Source organism: Hyla sarda, chromosome 1 (assembly GCF_029499605.1).
Source record: "Hyla sarda isolate aHylSar1 chromosome 1, aHylSar1.hap1, whole genome shotgun sequence".
Taxonomy (NCBI): Eukaryota; Metazoa; Chordata; class Amphibia; order Anura; family Hylidae; genus Hyla; species Hyla sarda.
In genome coordinates, this window is record NC_079189.1 from 524790050 (window position 1) to 524810166 (window position 20117).

General features: G+C 42.1%; 1 protein-coding gene across 10 annotated transcripts in view; it reads right to left on the reverse strand.

Annotated features, from left to right (window-relative positions):
* Nucleotides 1-20094, reverse strand: part of XRCC4 (X-ray repair cross complementing 4) — a 463477-nt gene extending 443383 nt beyond the window's left edge. For 2 of the 10 annotated variants that reach the window (XM_056538996.1, XM_056538954.1), the window contains exon 1: nucleotides 8784-8962. The gene's annotated coding sequence lies outside the window, so the exon portion shown is untranslated. Of the gene's footprint in view, nucleotides 1-8783; nucleotides 8965-19951 lie in introns of those variants that run through there. The other 8 variants (XM_056538968.1, XM_056538978.1, XM_056538935.1 and 5 more) reach the window with 8 other exon arrangements.
* Nucleotides 20095-20117: the final 23 nt, after the last annotated feature.

A 20117-nucleotide genomic window follows, 5' to 3' on the forward strand; every position in this document is an offset into this window, starting at 1 on the left:
TCCTCTGTGCATATGGGAGAAACTTCCAGAAGATCAAACATCACTGCAGCACTCTATCAATCTGGGCTTTATTGACAGAAAGAAGTCTCTTCTCAGTAAAAGACTAGTTAGTGCCTGGAGTTTCCAATAAAAAGCATCTAAAGGACATTCTGACTGTAAGAAACAACATAGACTGGTCATGGTGGAGAGAAAGTACTAGGGATCGACCGATTATCGGTTTGGCCGGTATTATCAACCGATGTTCACGATTTTGGATGTTATCGGTATCAGCAATTACCTTGCCGATAATCCGATAATGCCCCTCCCCCCGTAACACCCCCTCCCACCGCACCGCACCGCCCCGGCCAGAGACCGCCGCTGCCCCATTGCCTCCCCCACCCCCGGTTTTATAATTACTTGTTCCCGGGGTCCGCGCTACTTCTGGCTCCTGCGGCGTCCTGTGTTATGATGTGCGCTGCGCAATGACGAGTGATTTCTTCAATGCTAAGCCACCGTCAGTGTGCACAGTGACAGCTCAGGACGCCGCCAGAGCCAGAAGTAGCGCGGACCCCGGGCCCCGGGAATGGGGGAGGCAATGGGGCAGCGGTGGTGGTTGGACTAAGGACCAGCGGGGGGAGAGAAGCGGGCGGCGGTGGTCTCTGGGCAGAGGATAAGTGGGGGGGGGGTAGGACTCATGAGGACCCCAGGACAGGCAGGAGGAGAGAAGCGAGTGGCGGCGGCGGGCTCTGGCACCGCAAAAGCCGCTGCAGTTCATTGATTTAAAACACCCGCTTTAAATCAATGATCTGCAGCGGCGTCACCGGGGGGCGGGGGGATAAATAGCCGATAACTTATACCAGAATATCGGTATAAGTTATCGGCTATCGGCCTTAACTTCCACAGATTATCGGTACCGGCCCTAAAAAAAAATCGATATCGGTCGATCCCTAGAAAGTACAGAGATATTCTTATTCAAAAACCTGATCTAGAGTGGCCTGGATCTCAGACTAGGTAAAGGCTTCACCTTCTAACAAGACAATGGGGGAAATTTATCAAAACCTGTTAAAAAAGTAAAGTGGTGCAGATCCCCATACAACCAGATTGCTTCTTTCATTTTTCACAGGCCTCTTTACAAATGAAAGAAGAAATCTAATTTGTTGCTATGAGCAACTGCACCACTCTTTCTCTACACAGGTTTTGATAAGTCTCCCCCAATGAGTCTAAGCACACAGACATGACAATGTAGGAGTTTCTTAGGGACAACTCTGTGAATGCCAATCTTAAGTGGCCCAGACAAAGCCCGGACTTGAACCTAGTCACACATATTTATAGAGACCTGAAAATGGCTTCCACCAATGGTTCCCATCCAACCTGACAGAAAATCTTGTGGCATCATACCAAGGAAGACTGGAGGGTGTAATCTCTGCCAATGGTGCTTCCACTAACAGTACTGAGGAAACTGACTGAATACCTATGTTAATGCAATATTTTACTCTTTCCATTATAATATATTAGCAAATATTTTTAACATTCTGTTTTTGTCATTTTGGGATATTTAGTGCCGAATTATGGGGGAAAATTTACATTTATTAAAATGAAAAAAGGAATTTGATTGCTTGCTATGGGTGAACTGGTGAACTTTTCCTCTACACAGGTTTTGATAAATTTCCCCCTGTAGTTCTTAAGGTTGAAAAAAGAAAAAAGTCCATCAATGCAGTCCATTCTATTTAGTATACCGTGTTATTTATTCTTCTAAATCCCTACTCATTCTAGGCTTAAAGGGGTATTCCAGGGAAAAAACTTATATATATATATATATATATATATATATATATATATCTCAACTGGCTCCAGAAAGTTAAACAGATTTGTAAATTACTTCTATTAAAAAATATTAATCCTTTCAGTACTTATGAGCTTCTGAAGTTAAGGTTGTTCTTTTCTGTCTAAGTGCACTCTGATGACACCTGTCTCGGGAAACGCCCAGTTTAGAAGAGGTTTGCTATGGGGATTTGCTTCTAAACTGGGCGTTTCCCGAGACAGGTGTCATCAGAGAGGACTTAGACAGAAAAGAACAACCTTAACTTCAGAAGCTCATAAGTACTGAAAGGATTAAGATTTTTTTATAGAAGTAATTTACAAATCTGTTTAACTTTCTGGAGCCAGTTGATATATATAAAAAAAAAAAGTTTCTTCCCTACCTGCCTCCTTGCTGTCCGATCGCCGAATGACTGCTCAGTGTCTGAGATCCAGGCATGAGCAGTCAATGGGCAGAATCATCGATCACTGGTTTCCTATGAGAAACCAGTGATCAATGATAAAGATCAGTGTGTGCAGTGTTATAGGTCCCTATGGGGGCTATAACACTGCAAAAAGAAGTGAAAAAAAAAGTGAATAAACATCATTTAACCCCTTCCCTATTAAAAGTTTGAATCACCCCCCTTTTCCCATAAAAAAAACCACAGAGTAAATAAAAATAAAACATATATGGTATCGCCGCGTGCGGAAATGTCCGAATTAAAAAAATATATCGTTAATTAAACCGCACGGTCAATGGCGTGCACACAAAAAAATAGTGCATTTTTGGTCACTTTTTATATCATGAAAAAATGAATAAAAAGCGATCAATAAGTCCTATCAATGCAAAAATGGTACCATGAAAAACTTCAGATCATGGCGCAAAAAATGAGCCCTCATACCGCCCCATACACGGAAAAATTAAAAATTAATTTTCCTGCATGAAGTTATGATTTTTTCCAGAAGTACGACAAAATCAAACCTATATAAGTAGGGTATCATTTTAATTGTATGGACCTACAGAATAAAGATAAGGTGTCATTTTTACCGAAAAATGTACTACGTAGAAACGGAAGCCCCCAAAATTTACAAAACAGCGGGTTTTTTTTTCAATTTTGTCTCACAATGATTTTTTTTTTCCGTTTCACTGTAGATTTTTGGGCACAATGACTGACATCATTACAAAGTAGAATTGGTGGCGCAAAAAATAAGCCATCATATGGATTTTTAGGTGCAAAATTGAAAGAGTCCCCAGTCCTTAAGGGGTTAAGAGTCCAGTCGGCTGTCCTACTCAGTCATTGACATGTTTCCCTAAATGAATTAACATACAAAGACAGCTGTCAGTCACAGATCAGTACTGCCCACTGGACACCTAAACACAAAATAAGTAGACATTTAATTGACTAGATTATTACTTATACTAAATTTATTCCCACAAAACGATATATTATTCTTCTCATCGCATATTCAATATCACAGGTCCCCTATAAGTTACACATTTGATCGTCAATTTTCCTAGTAACAGAACTGCAGTTAAAGGAGTCCAGAGAAACCAAATCCAGTATTACATGCGAGTGTAGTTATTTATTGCAATGTATCATTATTAACCAGACTTTTATTTAACTATAGATTTTCTAAGGGAGAAACACAATAAAGCTGAAACGCTCCACTAGTCAAGTAATGGTAAAACAACTTGGTGCCTTAATGCCTCAAATATGTGGACTATAGGCCATTTATTAGTGGACTCTAGAACATGACATTACCAATGTGAACAATGGTTCCATTTGAACATAGTTTTACAGGAAAATCTGTTAACAGACAAGAAACATGTAATGAGGTGTCAGGAGGTCACGTTCTGCATTTCTTACTGTCTTCTAAGTGCATGAAATACGCTGGAGGGTTAACGTGACACAACTCTACAAGAGGTCAAGGGGCAAAGAGAATCTTCTTTCTAAAGTGACCGAGATTGTTGACCTTTCTTTTGCAGTAATGGAACATTTTCCTCTTCAATGAATTATGGAGATCCAAAATTCTGCACTTTGCCATAATAAAAACTTATGAGGAAATATAGTGCAGTAAGCTATAAGGCTGCAAGTGACCTTCATTTCTATTTCCCTCTGTTTTTTTTTTTTTTTTTTTTACTTTAATGACCTAGAAAATCCTTAATAAACCATTTAAAGCTCCATTCAAGGTCCCTCTTTCGAGATATAAGATGTTTTTGCAGAAAAACAATGCAGGCACATTGCTCGTGACTATTTTTCATGTTGTAAATTTACAGCTTTTCTACAAATCATTCAGATGGACATGATAAAGAAATTTCACAAATGGTGACGATTACTGTACCAACAGTCTTAATAGAATTTATAATTAAATATATCCATGTTCATTAACTACTTAATACCTGGGCTAACTTAGGCACTAAGCTAACATCACACAGCAGTATTGCCGTGTATCCCAGGGTCCATTTTGGCCTCCTTTACATATGTGCATCTTCAGGGTTTTTTTCTCCCTCCGGCACTGCAAAACATTCTCTGGAGGTAAAATGAAGCCAGAACTGATCCCATTCATTTGAATGGGACAGTTCACAATCATCCAGCGTCTCAGTTTAGATGCTGGATGATTGGACTTGCCGGACCGGCACAGACAGGTGAATGTATCTTGCTGCGTTCCCCCGTCCGGCGATCAAAAACAATTGACACTGGATGATGCACAACTGATGCCAACTGATGAACTTCTGGCATCAGTTGGTGCATTAGTTGTGGCAATGTTCACCCACTTTTGCCAGAGCCGGATGCCAGATATATGTAACTCTAGCCGTACTTTTTGCTGTACTCTGACCACTATTGACTATTGCTCTAAAGCGAATGTACGGTCATTCCCAAAGTACATGTCAGCTGTTAACATGTGGAAAAAGCTACTAAATTATAGTATTATGCAAATGTTTTGACATGTCACTGCCATCAACAAGTTTTGTTGTTAGTTAGTTTGACAACTTTGCTAATGTTAATTATATTGGAAAAAAATGAAAAGCATGTGCAAAGTTTTGTGCACCTTTTTCCAGTTGAAGGGAAGACTGTCTTACCATGGGTGGGGGGCTCAGCACTAAGAACGTGCCTGATTAAAACTATTGACTAGGGATCGACCGATTATCGGCACGGCCGATATTATCGGCCGATATTCAAGTTTTCCCCCGTTATCGGCTTCTAACCTGCCGATAATGCGCAAAACAAGGCGTGCGCACGAATCGCAGGACTTCAGTCCCGGCCCTCAACTTCAGGCCGGCACTGAAGTCCCGCGATTCGTGCGCACGCCTTGTTTTGCCGTGCGGAGCAACTGCCTGACAGCTGACAGCATGGTGGAGCAGGAGCTGTCAGCTGTCCCGCTCCTCCACTCCATCACCTTTCTTGCTTGCTTCATTCTTGCAGTGGGAGTGAGCCGCGGGGACGCCATCCACGGCAGGCCAGCGTGATGACATCACATCATTGCGGCGGCGCCCGGAGATCACGTCCCTGCAGCTCTCACTCACAGTACAAGAAGGTAGCAGCGTGTGAGGTGAGCACTGCTCGGGAGTTGTATGGATGGACGGGCAAATTATAAGTGAGGGGGGCAAATATAAGTGAGGGGCACATATCAGCGGGGTATTATGTGAGGAACACAGGGCAGGGGGGATTATATGTGGGGGCACATGACAGCCCCCCCTGTCATGTGCCCATATAATGCCCCCCTGACTTATAATACCCTCTGAACTGTACCCTCACATATAATGCCCCCTGAGGGGGCAGAACATGGGGCATTATATGTGAGGGGCACTGGACAGGGGGTATTATAAGTCAGGGTGGCATTATATAATTATATGGGCACATGACAGGGGTGGGCTGTCATGTGCCCCCACATGTGCCCCTCATACATAATACCCCCTGTCCTGTGACCCCCACATATAATGCCCTATGTCCTGTGTTCCTCACATACAATGCCCCCATCATGTGCCCCCACATTTAATGCCCCCTGACATGTGCCCCTCACATATAATGCCCCCTGTTCTGCACCCTCAGGGGGCATTATATGTGAGGTGCACAGGACATGGGGCATTATATATGAGGGGCACAGGACAGGGGGTATTTCATAAGTCAGGGGGGCTTTATTCAGGAAGGGGGAGAGAAGCAAGTGGCGGCGGCGGTCTCTGGCACCGCAAAAGCCGCTACAGTTCATTGATTTAAAGCGCCCGCTTTAAATCAATGATCTGTGGCGGCTTCAGGGGGGAGGGGTGGTGGGAGAGAAATAGCCGATAATTTATACCAGAATATCGGTATAAATTATCGGCTATCGGCCTTAACCTCCACAGATTATCGGTATCGGCCCTAAAAAATCGATATCGGTCGATCCCTACTATTGACATCCCTCTGGACATGTCATATGTTTTTTTATTTTTTTCTGTGTTAACATAGAAAATTAAGCCTGTACTCCCCTTAAAGACTAAGCATGTTTTTTTCAAATAACGATGTCTGACTTTATTAGAGAATAACTCTGGTAACGTTTTGCCAATCATGATAATTCTGCCACTGTTTTTTTTTTTTTTTTGTCACGTACATATTAAAAATAAGCCGATATCATTTGTAGTTTTTTTTTTACAATGCAAAAAATCATGAAAGTTTTAGATTTTTTGCTATTTTAGGTTACATATATTTATACTTACTGAGCAAATAGATTATGAAACTTATACTTTCAGATGTCTACTTTATTTTGATACCAATTATTTTTTTATTAACATGTTAAATGAATTAGAAGCCTAATCATTTTACTTGAAATGTTGAAAATTTGGGGAATTTGAATGAAAAGTACATCTTTTTTATGTGCTATACAAGGTTTGCAGAAACTTAGAGGTAGTAGAACATAGGAACCCCACCCCCCACCCAAATTACACCATTTTACTAGGGTATATAGTGAGTATCTTAAAACCATAGTTTTTTGGCAGGAATTATTACATTGTCAGTGTTAAAAATAAAAAATTAGCTTTTTCTCACAAATATATCATTTGTGGAACATATTTTTGTACATCGCTTTTGATATTGAGAAAGAAATGCACCCTATATTTTATTGAAATGCTTGTCCAGTGTTTAACCCCTTCCCTCTTTGTCGATTTAACATTTTTGCACTTTAGCTTTTTTCCTCCTTACCTTTTAAAAATCATAACCCCTTAAATTTTGCACCTAAAAATCCATATGATGGCTTATTTTTTGCACCACCAATTCTACTTTGTAATGAAATCAGTCATTTTACCCAAAAATCCATGGCGAAACAGAAAAAAAAAAATGATTGTGCAACAAAATGAAAGAAAAAATGCCATTTTGTAACTTTTGGGGCTTCCATTTCTACGCAGTACATTTCTCGGAAAAATTACACCTTTTCTTTATTCTGTCCATACAATTAAAATGATACCCTACTTATATAGGTTTGATTTTGTCGTACTTCTGAAAAAATCATAACTACATGCAGGAAAATGTATACATTTAAAATTGTCCTCTTCTGACCCCTATAACTTTTTTATTTTTCCGCATATGGGGATGTATGAGGGCTCATTTTTTGCACCATGATTTTATCGGTACCATTTTTGTTTTGATCTGACTTTTTGATCGCTTTTTATATATATATATATATATATATATATATATATATATATAAAAAAAAATATATATATATATATATATATATATATATTTTAATATGGGTAGGGTCACATAAAGCGCATCCTCAGCGTATTTCACACTGCAGATGCCCCTCCAGCAGTCAAAAGAGCAAGCTCAGTGCTGCAGATAGGTAGCTCAGGGTGTTCACTCGTGACTGCCGGCGGGAAATCCGCTGCTATGAGTAAACACACACAGCTACCCAGCCACAGCAGGGAGCTCACTATTGTGACTGCCGGCAGGGCTTCCGCAGCATGTAATACGCTGTGGATGTGCTCTGTGTGACGCTACACATTGTGTATTTTAATTTTTTATGATTTTATTTAAATAGCGGGAGAAAAAAATACTGCAAGCACCATTTTTTTTCCCCGGCACAAAACAACAGCGCTCGACGGACCCCATTAACTATAATGGGAACCATTAGGACCCGTTGTTGCCCATTGTCCCCCTGGAAGTGTATACACATCTATGGTCGTTAACAAGTTAAAAGAGTAGTCCAGTATCAGAAGTCCCATAGTCCCTTATGCTAAGGATAGGGGATAAGTTTCAGATAGCAGGGGCAATCTCGCGTGCGGCCCCGGCTCTCCGGCCAGATAACGTGAGTTGACCACCATACGAAGTGGCAGATGACACGCCCCCTCAATACAGTGCTATGGCAGAGCCAGAGATTGAAGAAGGCAGTGCGCTGGCTCTCCCATAGACCTCCCGTGATCTGAAACTTATCCCCTATCCTTGTTTTAAGTTTTAAAGCTTGTAAAAGTAAATGTGCCAAAAATTACCAAATCAAGTTTTTATATGAAATTATTTTTGTAAGAATTGTTGGTGATTTTATTTCTAATTTTACTTTTTACTATCTATATTATAAAATAGTTCTGAAATATGAAATTTTCTTTCTTCTGACCACTAAGCCTAAAATTATGCTGAAACTTCCTGCTCTGTATAGATCATTTCCCAGCTGTGTCCTCCTTATCAACACGGACAGGATTTCAGAAAAAATGATAAGGTCACAAAGCATGCCTAGAAAACACTCCCAAAGTAGTTAATATTTTCTGGGCCAGGCCATTGTGTCTGTTCATGGAGCTTGCTGTAAAGCAGATCTCTAAATACTGTTATAAACAGATCATACAAGATGGCTACCCCCATAAAAAAAAGTACTAAACATTAAATAAAAAAAAATTACCTTCAGAAAAAAAAAGAAAGTTTATGTAAATGGCTCTAATAAATTGAAACAAAAAAAAACAAATGAAAAACCAGGTGATACTTTCACTTTAAAGGGAGTCAATACAGTCAGGTATTGCGGGAGACACTCATTATAATAATACTTACCTATCCTCAATCTGTGGTCCTGTTTGTCCGTTACCTTTGTTAATCCTGTGGTTAATCCAGTGGTCGGTGCACAATCCTCGATCTAGGGGCACGCTGATGTCACCGCTGCTGCTTCTCCAAGCCTGCTCACAGTAGGAACCAGCAGCAGTGACTGTTCCTACTGGAACACTTCCTGCACACCAAGCCTGTCACCGGATTAAAAAAGATAACGGACCAACAGGGCCACAGATCGTGGGTAGGTAAGTATCATTATCATCTTTGTCACTCACATTTCCTGCCTGTACCAACAGCTTAGTGCGGGTGACACTGATGACAGTTTCCCTAAGACATCAAACACTGATTTGACAGGGAAGTTAGCTCCAATAGTTAGAACTAGAGAGCAAACACTTTTTTCCTACCGAAGGAGATATTTTGGGCTTTCTGGATGTTTATTTGGCATAAAGGTGGGTAGCAACGAGCAGCACATAAGAGACCAACAAGCCACCTGTGATTTTCAAGTGGCACTTAAGTCCACCCTTGATATATCCTTTCATAATCATTTGTTATATATGCAGAACATTTCCTTCATAATAATTATATTAACTTCATTATTTATTATAAAATAGGTATAACAACTTGCATTTACAAGTATTGAGGATAGAGCAGGGGCTTTTCGTCTGAAGATAAGAGCTGCAGTTGTAATCACAGGCACCCGGGCCCCACACATTACAAAAGGCTGGATAGAAAACCCATAAACCCAGCACTAGCAGATTTTTAGCATGTCAATATTGTTGTTTTATTCACGAGACATCTCAGAGACTACATGTATACAAGCTACATACCAACCCAAAATATACAACTCTGAACAGTCAAAAACGTTTATTTGAATTTACATCATATGCAAATAAAAATGCCAACCTGTGTGTTTTATGATATGGCACGAATAAATGTGGCCTGTAAAAGCAACCTATTTATCTTCAAGTAAATGTGGCAAACAGATGTCCAAAAAACTGAACACTGATGTAAAAGTCAAGATTAATCCAAATACTATTTCTCGTAAATCTGTATGGCACCACGATGTAGACATTAACATCCTCAGCATAAATGTCCATGAGATCAGTGTTTCTCATCCTTTGCATGCCTAGTGCAATCTAAGGGTGGGTTCACACTACGATTTTACTGTACAGGAACCGTGGTATGCTGCGGTTTTAGGTCCGGTCACAAAACTGAATACGGAGCAAAAATAAGCCGACCGGATTCACCATTTGACTACGGTCGGCTCATTGAAACGAATTAGCATTAGATACGGGAGCGCCCGGTTTTCGCTCCCCCCAGCTGGATCCGGTTGTTGTACAGCAAAATCGCAGTGTGAACCCAACCTTAGTCAAAGAAATTTTACATAAGTAGCCTAAAAGCTATATGCGATCACATCTTTAAAAAAAAAAAAAAAGGATGCAATGAGAAACAAAGAAATGCAACAGGCATAAATAAAACAAGACCAGTAAAGTTAGTGTTACTCACAGTAGAGGTTCACGGGGTTATACAGCCTTACAAACCTGATGGCTTATCCCGAGAATAGCACATCAAGATTAGATCATAATAATGTATGATGAGCGAGGGATATGCAGCGTATTTCCCGCTGCTGCAGCAGATTTTGCACACTGTGAAATACGCTGTGTATACTCCATGTGGGAACGTACCCTAAAATGAATCCAGTGACCCAAAGAACAAATAATGTGGAAACAAACTAAGCTTCAGTTTAATAATGAACACATACAACTTTTTAAGTGAATCTTCTATCACTGGCTTAACAAGTATAGATGGCTATGTGAACATGCTTTATGATACAGAAGAATGGGTATTTGACTTGGTGAACAAAATGCCCAGCACTACAGCAAGCCATTATTTATAAGGTGAACAGAACACGTTTCTAATAGCGAAAGGCTGGAAATAATGAAGTACCACCAAAACAACTCTGGAAACTTAATATCTCTACATGTTTAGAAAAAAGTGAAGCAGGGGCTATCCGACTTCCAGTTTAGATACCTGCATGAATAGTAACTTCGCTGCTTAGCAGTCCCATGGGCTACAAGATTCATTAACTCGGGAATTGAATAGACAGAAAGTCTGGCGAGAGCTTCCTCACTCACGTCTCTCCACTCGATGACAGGATACTTATTTTTTTCGGCCACACAGAAGCTGCATTAGGCCTGTAAAGCTGGAAGCAAATGGTTATCAGGTCCATGAGAGTAAAAGTGTTTTGGGTCGTTGCCTCAGTTTTGGGAATTATATTCCCTCTGCCAATACTTGTAATAAATTTCTGGAAATCGGATACTTGCATAGGGGCTCGGTGAATTCAATGGGTTTTTCAGAAGTATCCCTGCCAGTCATCTGTCAAATCTTAAAGCGTGTATTACAGAGTCCACAGAAAACCTCTAAGTGTATTTATATAAAAGAATACCAAATATCTAATCTATAGACAGCCCTAACACTTCATATGCTTTCTGCTACTAGAAGTACAGAGTACGCCACAACAAGGATTTTTAGTTCTTGAACCATTTCTGCGTTTCTCAACCTACTACTTCAAGTAGGTCTTAAGTAGCTAAGGCCTCGTTCACATCTGCATCAGAGAAAAAAACAAATAGGAGGCACACAGTTCGTTACACAGCGGACAATGAAGGATCCTGTTGACTTTAATTGGGTTCATCTGGTTTCTGTTTATTTAATAGTATCTAACCGGACAAAAAAAATGACCCGGTAAGAAAACAGATTCTGTGACGTAGCTCCAATGCAGAAGTGAAAATAGCCCAAATTACATTGTCCATACCTTCAGATAGCTGTTGGTCATAACCCCCTTACACATGCATGCTCAACCAAACATGCATGTACTTAGAATAGAAAGAGAGGAAAGAGTAGCTGTAACAAGATCAGGCATATTAAAATAAAATCCAACATGCCCGACTATTCTCATATGAGGCGTCACATGGGAGAAGAGTAGGTACTGCTATGAGATATGGGAGAACCATTTGTGTACATGGACAAGCAGGATTTTAAACCAGTCTTGGTCATCCTATATTCAAAAGTACCCAAAATAACGTCTAACATTAGCCTCACCATAGTTGCCAAAAAAAAAGAGTTGATTATAGGACAGAAAAAAAAATACTGAGTACTATTGCTGGGACAATGCAGAGATACAAATGATTCATCTAGACACATGCTGCCCCCTCTGCAGTAAGGAATAGCACTACCTGTTATGTAGCGCTCACCTGGACTACACCCTGTTCCAAATTATTATGCAAATTCCATTTAAGTGTCACAAAGATTAAGGGGGAGATTTATCAAAACCTGTCTAGAGGAAAAGTTGCCCAGTTGCCCATAGCAACCAATCAGCGACCTTCTTTCATTTTTAACAATGCCTCTCCAAAATGAAAGAAGCGATCTGATTGGTTGCTATGGGCAACTTTTCCTCTGCACAGGTTTAGATATATCTCCCCCTAAATATTTTGTTGTTCAGTGTAACTCATGGATGGCATTGTGTCTCAGGGCTCTTTTGATCACTGAAAACAATCTCGGGCACCTGTGATAATTAGATTGCCAGATGAGCCCAATTTAAGGAAAAACTACTATAGGTGGGTGTTCCACATTATTAAGCAGAGCACCCTTTTCAAGCAATATGGGGAAGAAAAAGGATGTCTCTGCTTCCGAAAAGAGTGAAATAGTTCAATCTCTTGGACGAGGTATGAAAACATTAGATATTTTATGAAAACTTAAGCCTGATGATCGCACTATTAAGATATTTGTGGCTGATTCAGAGCACAGACGGGTTTGTGCAGATAAAGGCGCATTGACAAAGAAATCAACCAGATCCGTGCATCGGATCAAGAGAGCAGCTGGTAAAACACCATTACATAGCAGCAAACAGATATTTGAAGCTGCTGATGATTCTGGAGTCCTACAGATATTAAGGTGTAGAGTCCTCCAGAGTTTTGCAACTGTGCATAAACCTTCCATTAATGGTCAGAAGCAGAAATGGCTACAATAGGCAGAAAAATACGTGAAGACTAATTTTCAAACAGTCCTGTTCATTGATGAGTGCCGTGCAACCCTGGATGGTCCAGATGGATGGAGTAGTGGATAGTTGTTGGACGGCCACCCTGTTCCAACAAGGCTGCAACGTCAGCAAGGCGGTGGTGGAGTCATGTTTTGGGCCGGAATCATGGGAAGAGAGCTGGTCAGCCCCTTTAGGGTCCCCGAACGTGTAAAGATGACCTCTGCAAAGTATGTGGAGTTTCTGACTGACCACTTTCTTCCCTGGTACAGAAGGAAGAACTATGCTTTCCGTAATAGAATCATCTTCATGCATGACAATTCAGCATCTCATGCTGCAAATAATACCTCTCCATCATTGGCTGCTATGGAGATAAAGGGAGAGAAAGTCATGGTGGGGCCTCCATCCTCCCCTGACCTCAATCCTATTGAGGAACTTTGGAGCATCCTCAAGCAAAAGATCTATGAGGGTGGGAGGCAGTTTACATCCAAACAGCAGCTCTGGGAGGCTATTCTGACATCTTGCAAACAAATTCAAGCAGAAACTGTCCAAAAACTCTCAAGTTCAATGAATGCAAGATAAATAAGGGCTCCTATGTTAAAATGTAACGTGACCTGTTAAAATGTTTAAAAAGTTAAAATGTTGTTAAAAGTTTGATTGAAATAGCTTTTGATTTCAGTAAATATGATGCAAACACAACAAATAACAATTTTCAGTTCTTTACAAGCTATAAAGTGTTTTGAAACTTACTGTGTGTAATAATTTGGAAAAGTGCATTGTAAGGTTTTTATGTTTAAAGGGTAGCTCCCACCATCACTTTTTTCTGTCCCTGCCTATTACCTATCTATCCCTAACCCCCTCCCCGCCTTTAATTATTTTATTTTTTTTACATATTAAAAATGCATTTTTGTCTGCCTGGTTGTGTGCTCTCCCCTCCCCCTTAGTTCACCCATTCAGAGTACCCCCTCCCCGCCGCACAGCCCGCAACCCCACCGGCCCCGCCACTCCGCTCAACCCACTCCCCCTCCCCACCCCCCTTAGTTCATCTATTCAGTGTCCCTCCAGCTGTTTCCCCACTACAACTCCCAGCTTGCCCTGACATCTATTGACTGTCGGCATGCAACAAACCCCCCCCCCCGGCATATTACTTTACCTTGTAAAGCGCTCCACTTCCTTCAAAGCGCTCGCTCCCGCCTGTCTGATTGACAGAGACAGATTGACAGAGTGACTGAATTTTGACTCATTGCCAGGCTTAAAAGAGTCGAAATTCTGTAGTGGCGTCACTGCCGAATGCATTCGGCCACTAGGAGGGCGATCCCTAGTGGCCGAATTTAAAAATGATTTTAAACTGGTTTAAAATCACTTTTTTTTAATTAAAGTATATTAGAGATATGTTGTAGTACTTAAGTAATACAAGATATCCATTTTTTGATTTCATGACAGTGCCCATTTAAGAAAAATACTGTTATCAGGAGGTTGGTTTAATAAAATTCGAATTGTACTCTTAATAGTTGATAACATGAGAATTATGCTGAATGTTATTTACATCAATTATTTAGGTAAATGAGAAAAATATAATTTGCATAATAATTTGGAACAGGGTGTAATAGAAGATGCACCCCCATATTATGATATACTCTACACAGAGGAAAAAGGCAACAAAACTCATCTTCAGCCCTCCATTGCACTGCACATCTACTGAACAGACACACGTTACGGTATAACACAATCACAATACACAGCAAGTCTCAATGCTCTGTACATAATGAGGTAATGTTCCTATTCATAACATCTACCTATGTTCCGTCTTCTCTTGAGCTTCCATTTGGCCAGAATAAACGTCCTACTCTGCTGTTAGGCTGGGTTCACACTACGTTTTCTCCCATACGGGAGCGCATACGGCAGGGGGGAGCTAAAACCTCTTGCTCCCGTATGCCTTTCTATGCGCTCCTGTATGTCATTCATTTCACCGAGCCGGCCGGAGTGAAACGTTTGGTCGGCTCATTTTTGCACCGTATGCGCTTTTTCCTCGGACGTAAAACTGTGGTCAACCACGGTTTTAGGTCCGGCTGTAAAAGCACATACGGGGCAAAAATGAGCCGACCGAACCGAACGTTTCACTCCGGCCGGCTCATTGAAATGAATGACATACAGGAGCGCATAGAAAGGCATACGGGAGCGCAAGGTTTTAGCTCCCCCCTGCCGTATGCGCTCCCGTATGGGAGAAAACGTAGTGTGAACCTAGCCTAACACATACATTACAGACGTAGGTCTATATATACATCCTGCACTAAAATTCTTGCAGAGGCTAAGTCATTTTTTCAGACACTGGGTGACAGACAAAGCCTTAACCATATTGTGGTATTACAATTTTAGACATACTTTGATTTTACTATTACTTTCCCAAACCCTGCACTGTATTTCCCCTGTAGTGGGCAGACTGTAGAGGAGGCTTCCCTCAGTAATCACAGTTGGCCACAGGGGGCTAAAGAAGCTGAACCTGTGTCAATCTAGATTGCAGGTCCGTATGAGCTAATACTATTTACAATATAATCTGAATCAAGTTTTTGACATTACACGCAATTGCTGATATACTAGATGAAATCTTTCCATTCAGTTTCCATCAAACAGGCCTCTAGCACAGCAGTGGAGGAGTGCCAATAGTAACCTCAGGCTGCTCCTCGAGCCTTGTGCCCAGCTAGGACTTATTATACGACTTGGCATTCCTTTCTGCCACCTTGTGTCTGCAGGGCTTCACTAGCAGCCTTCAGGAAAGTACATTAATTTACTTAAAGGGGTACTCCGGTGGAAAACTTTTTCTCTTTTTTAAATTAACTGGTGCCAGAAAGTTAAACAGATTTGTAAATTACTTCTATCCAAAAATCTTAATCCTTCCAGTACTTATTAGCTGCTGAATACTAATACTACAGAGGAAATTATTTTCTTTTTGAAACAGAGCTCTCTGCTGATATCACGAGCACAGTGCTCTCTGCTGACATCTCTGTCCATTTTAGGAACTGACCAGAGCAGCATCTGTTTGCTATGGGGATTTTCTCCTACTCTGGAAAGTTCTTAAAATGGACAGAGATGTCAGCAGAGAGCACTGTGCTTGTGATTCAGCAGAGAGCTCTGTGTTCCAAAAAGAAAATAATTTTCTCTGTAGTATTCAGCAGCTAATAAGTACTGGAATATGGACTGTAATTTACAAATCTGTTTAACTTTCTGGCACCAGTTGATTTAAAAAAAAAAAGTTTTCCCCTGGTGTAAGTGGCGATGTAACTAGAGATATATGTTCTAGAAAAGGGACCCACTACATTCGTCAAAAACAATATTTACATGAATAAAGCGGGTTTAGACAAATCAAACAGAGCCTAGAGGCCGGAACATTCAATACATTTCTTCAAGTCCTTCCAAGGTTGCACATGTATAGATGAAGGACTTCTGCATAACAGATGGTGAGCTACATATTTCCTCCAACCAGTAACCTATGGTCAGAAAATGAGCTCCAGTCTGTTATCACAATGTTGTTAACCTGCAAAGAGGTTTTATAGTTGGTTTGTGTGGAAGAACATTAAGACGCACTCACAGTAGTGTTCTCAGGGGCATGCTAAACATCCTCAAACAGCTGTTATCCATCTTTACAACCAACAGATACTTTACAGCTGCAAAGTCATGGCACGCATTCATTTAGGAAATGTGATCACACTAAATGTCTTTGTATGCTGCTTTCTCTTTAAGTCACCCTTTTCAAAGGCAGAGAAACCCCACGGTGAGGACAGTTGTATTATCCCTGCAGGGAAACTAATGGTCTCCGAATCACAACAAGAAGCATCGGAAGGAAATATTTAAAATGTGTCTGTCTCTTTAAAAAACATTTGACATGTCCTGGAGATTGGTTGGGATCTTAGCGTCCAGACCTCGACCAATTGTTAGATATGATCCGGGAGTAAAGCACGGCTGACAGAGACAATCCCATAGACTTATACTGCAAGTCTAAGTTCTAACTATTGGTGGCGGTCTGAACACTCAGGCCCCAGCTGATCTTAAAGGGGTACTCTGCCCCTAGACATCTTATCCCCTATCCAAAGGGGGGGACCCCCGTGATCTCCCTGCTGCATCCAATGTTCGTTTAGAGTGTTGGGTGCAGTGCTGGAGGCTCATGATATCACGGCCATGCCCCCTCAATGCAAGTCTATGGGAGGGGGCATGATGGACGTTCGCTCCGTGCACCAGAAGTCTGGACATCTGGAAATCTGCAAGGACATCCACAAAACAAAAATGTTTCCTTCAACAGATTATTTAAAATAAAAAAATTTGTATCAGTATATACTCATCTCACCATCTGAACCCAATGTGGATCGTCCTCCAGATCCACAGGTAATGAACTATAATCTATTACTTGCAGATTTCATTGCAGGTTTTATGTTCCCAACTGAAGTCAATAGGGAAAATCCACAGCAAGTTGGCAAACTGCAGCTAACTTCTGGCAGCTCGATACCATCCTACAGTAAAACCACATCTGCATGGAAGATCCAATGATCCACGATATGGTACTACACTATTGTCCCAGCCTGCCCCCCTTATAGCCAGGAAAGAAGATAATGGACTAAGATGACTGCAAGGCAAAAGTGAGCCACTAGCAAGCAAGGAAAGGTAATCCTTCCCCTGCTTCCCAGATAACTACTTTATCCCATTAAAGACATTGCCCGGCCTTTATCATAATAGGTGTAAGTGAAGCATTTTTCTGCACTGGTAATGTGCAGGAGCACAGAGCATTTCATAAATTTTGTGCAGGTCACATTTTCTGAAATTTTATCTTCACGTACACCATAAAGCAAAGCTAAATCTGGGCTGGTGTAGTTTAAAGACTTTTCAGTGGCTTTGGGCCTTTTTTGCGCCTTTTTTGCGCCTTTTCACAGAAAGGCGCAGTTCCTAAAACCCTTCCATATCATGTATATTGCCGAAATCAGTGGATTACAACTCAAAATCAGCAGAAATGTGTAAACCAAAAGGCGCAAATAAACCCTGCTTGCTCCTTTTTTGCACCTTTTCTAGATGCAAAAAACAGTCTAATGACAACGATAAATGTCAGCCATTAGGCATAAATATACGTCCTAGTGCCCTGATTTTACCATATATAATGCGTGGATATGTGTTGTATATGGTAAAATCTTCTTCCTCACCATCCCTGGGAGATGTTTCCGTCGCCAGCGACAGTGAGAATATGCAGTTTGAAAGTGTCCCCCGGCAGCCCCACAGCAGAGCAATGACGGGGGCCGAGCTGTCCCTAATGCTGAAGGGGGTGTAATTACAGCTCGAGCAGACAGTACTTGGTGAGTACAGACGAGTTGCTACACTTTAAAGGAAATCTGTCACCAGTGTCACCTGCACTAACTTGTCGGTACAGACAGGTAGTGCAGGTGACACTGATGACAACGGTATTTACCTTATCGCGTTCCGTGCTGTCGTTCTTCGGTAATCTTCTCCGGTATCTTCAGCTTCGGGCCAAGCTTGGAGCACGGGCGGAGCTTAGTGAAGTCACCGCTGCTGTTCCCAGGACCCGGGACCCAGCAGAGAACAGCACCGGTGACATCACTAAGCTCCGCCAATGCCCCAAGCCAAGCCCGGAGCTGAAGATACCAGAGAAGATTACCAGAGAACGACTGCACGGACCGGGACAAGGTGAATACCGTTGTCATCATTGTCACCTGGTGACAGGTTTCCTTTAAAGGACAACTGCAGCGGCATTACACTTATCCCCTATCCACAGGATAGGGGATAAGTGTGATCGCGGGGGGTCTGACCGCTGGGACCCCCCCTATCTCCCTAACGGGGCGCCGCCATAAGCTCTCATGGTGACGTAGCGTCGACCTAGAGGTCGACGGTGACGTCCCGTCTCCTCCCCGTCCCCATACAGTTCTATGGTGGATGCGTGGAGGCACGAATGCTGCCTCCCCGCCTCTCCCATAGAGATGTATGGAGGAGGCGTGCCGGCCGCAACGTCATGCTGCGGCTGGCACGCCCCCTGTACGGGAGAGCCGCGGCCCCGTACAGGAGATCGCCAGGGCCCCCAGCGTTCGGACACCCCACCCGATCAAACACTTATCCCCTATCTTGAGGATAGGGGATAAGTGTTTGTAACGCTGGAGATGTCCTTTAAGGTCAAAATCTCTCTATTGCAGAGCTGGATATACAGGGCTGGTTTATCTCCATCTCTCCCATAGAGATGCACAGAGGGGGCATTGTGACCACCAATTTTTGCAGTGGCCAACAGTAATCCGCGAAGGCTTCTCCGTGCATGGGCAGAGTCGGAGCACTAGGCTGGGCAGATCCCCCAAAGCCCACCCCGCGATCTGACATTTATCACTTATCCTGTAGAAAGGGGAAAAGTTGTTAGGTACCAGAGTTCCCCTTTAAAAGGACTAAGATGTCCATTTACATCCTATGAGGCATAAATGTCATCTGCCATCAATTGAGCTGCATTCGTTTCATAGATGGCAGATGATATTAGCCGGGACCTCACCGCTAATGACTGACGGACATCAGCAATCAAGCCAAAACCGGCCATTAACCCTTTAGATGCAGTGATCAGTACTGATTGCAAAACTTCAGCTTCCAGTATGTCCAGACAGCCTTTGGTACCCTGGTTGGCACAGCTGCTTGGGGAACACTGTTGTACATAAACCTACAGCAGTGTTTCTCAACCAAGGTGCCTCCAGCTGTTGCAAAACTACAACTCCCATCATGCCCGGACAGCCGAAGGCTGTCCGGGCATACTGGGAGTTGTAGTTTTGCAACAGCTGGAGGCACCTTGGTTGAGAAACGCTGCCCTAGATTATAGGAGTATGCATTTGATACTTCCCTACTGTCTTCATAAAATCTATATTTTCCGTCATAATAATAGGAAAATCTCCAATTATAGGAGTAGTGCAGGAATGTGTAGAAATATAGACTGCTCATACAGAACACCTCAGGGCATGTAGAAGCGCTAGATAACGCACCAGTGTGACTGGGCACATACCGGCTTGCAGCACTGGCGTTATACTGAGCCCCGCACCAGCCTTCCAGTACTGCACTACCATTATCCTGTCACTACCTCACACTATACAGCCGCCTCCATACACACTATCATTTCTCCTACCTTACTGACCAAAGAAACTCTCAGCTTCCGACATACAAGCCGCGGTTTTCGCTTCCAGCCAATCAAAATTCACTATGAATCTACGTCACAGCACCTAGCAACCACGAGCAGAAGCTGTGGCGCTCAGTTTGTCCGCTGCTGAGTACTGTGAAGCAGCTTCCGACCC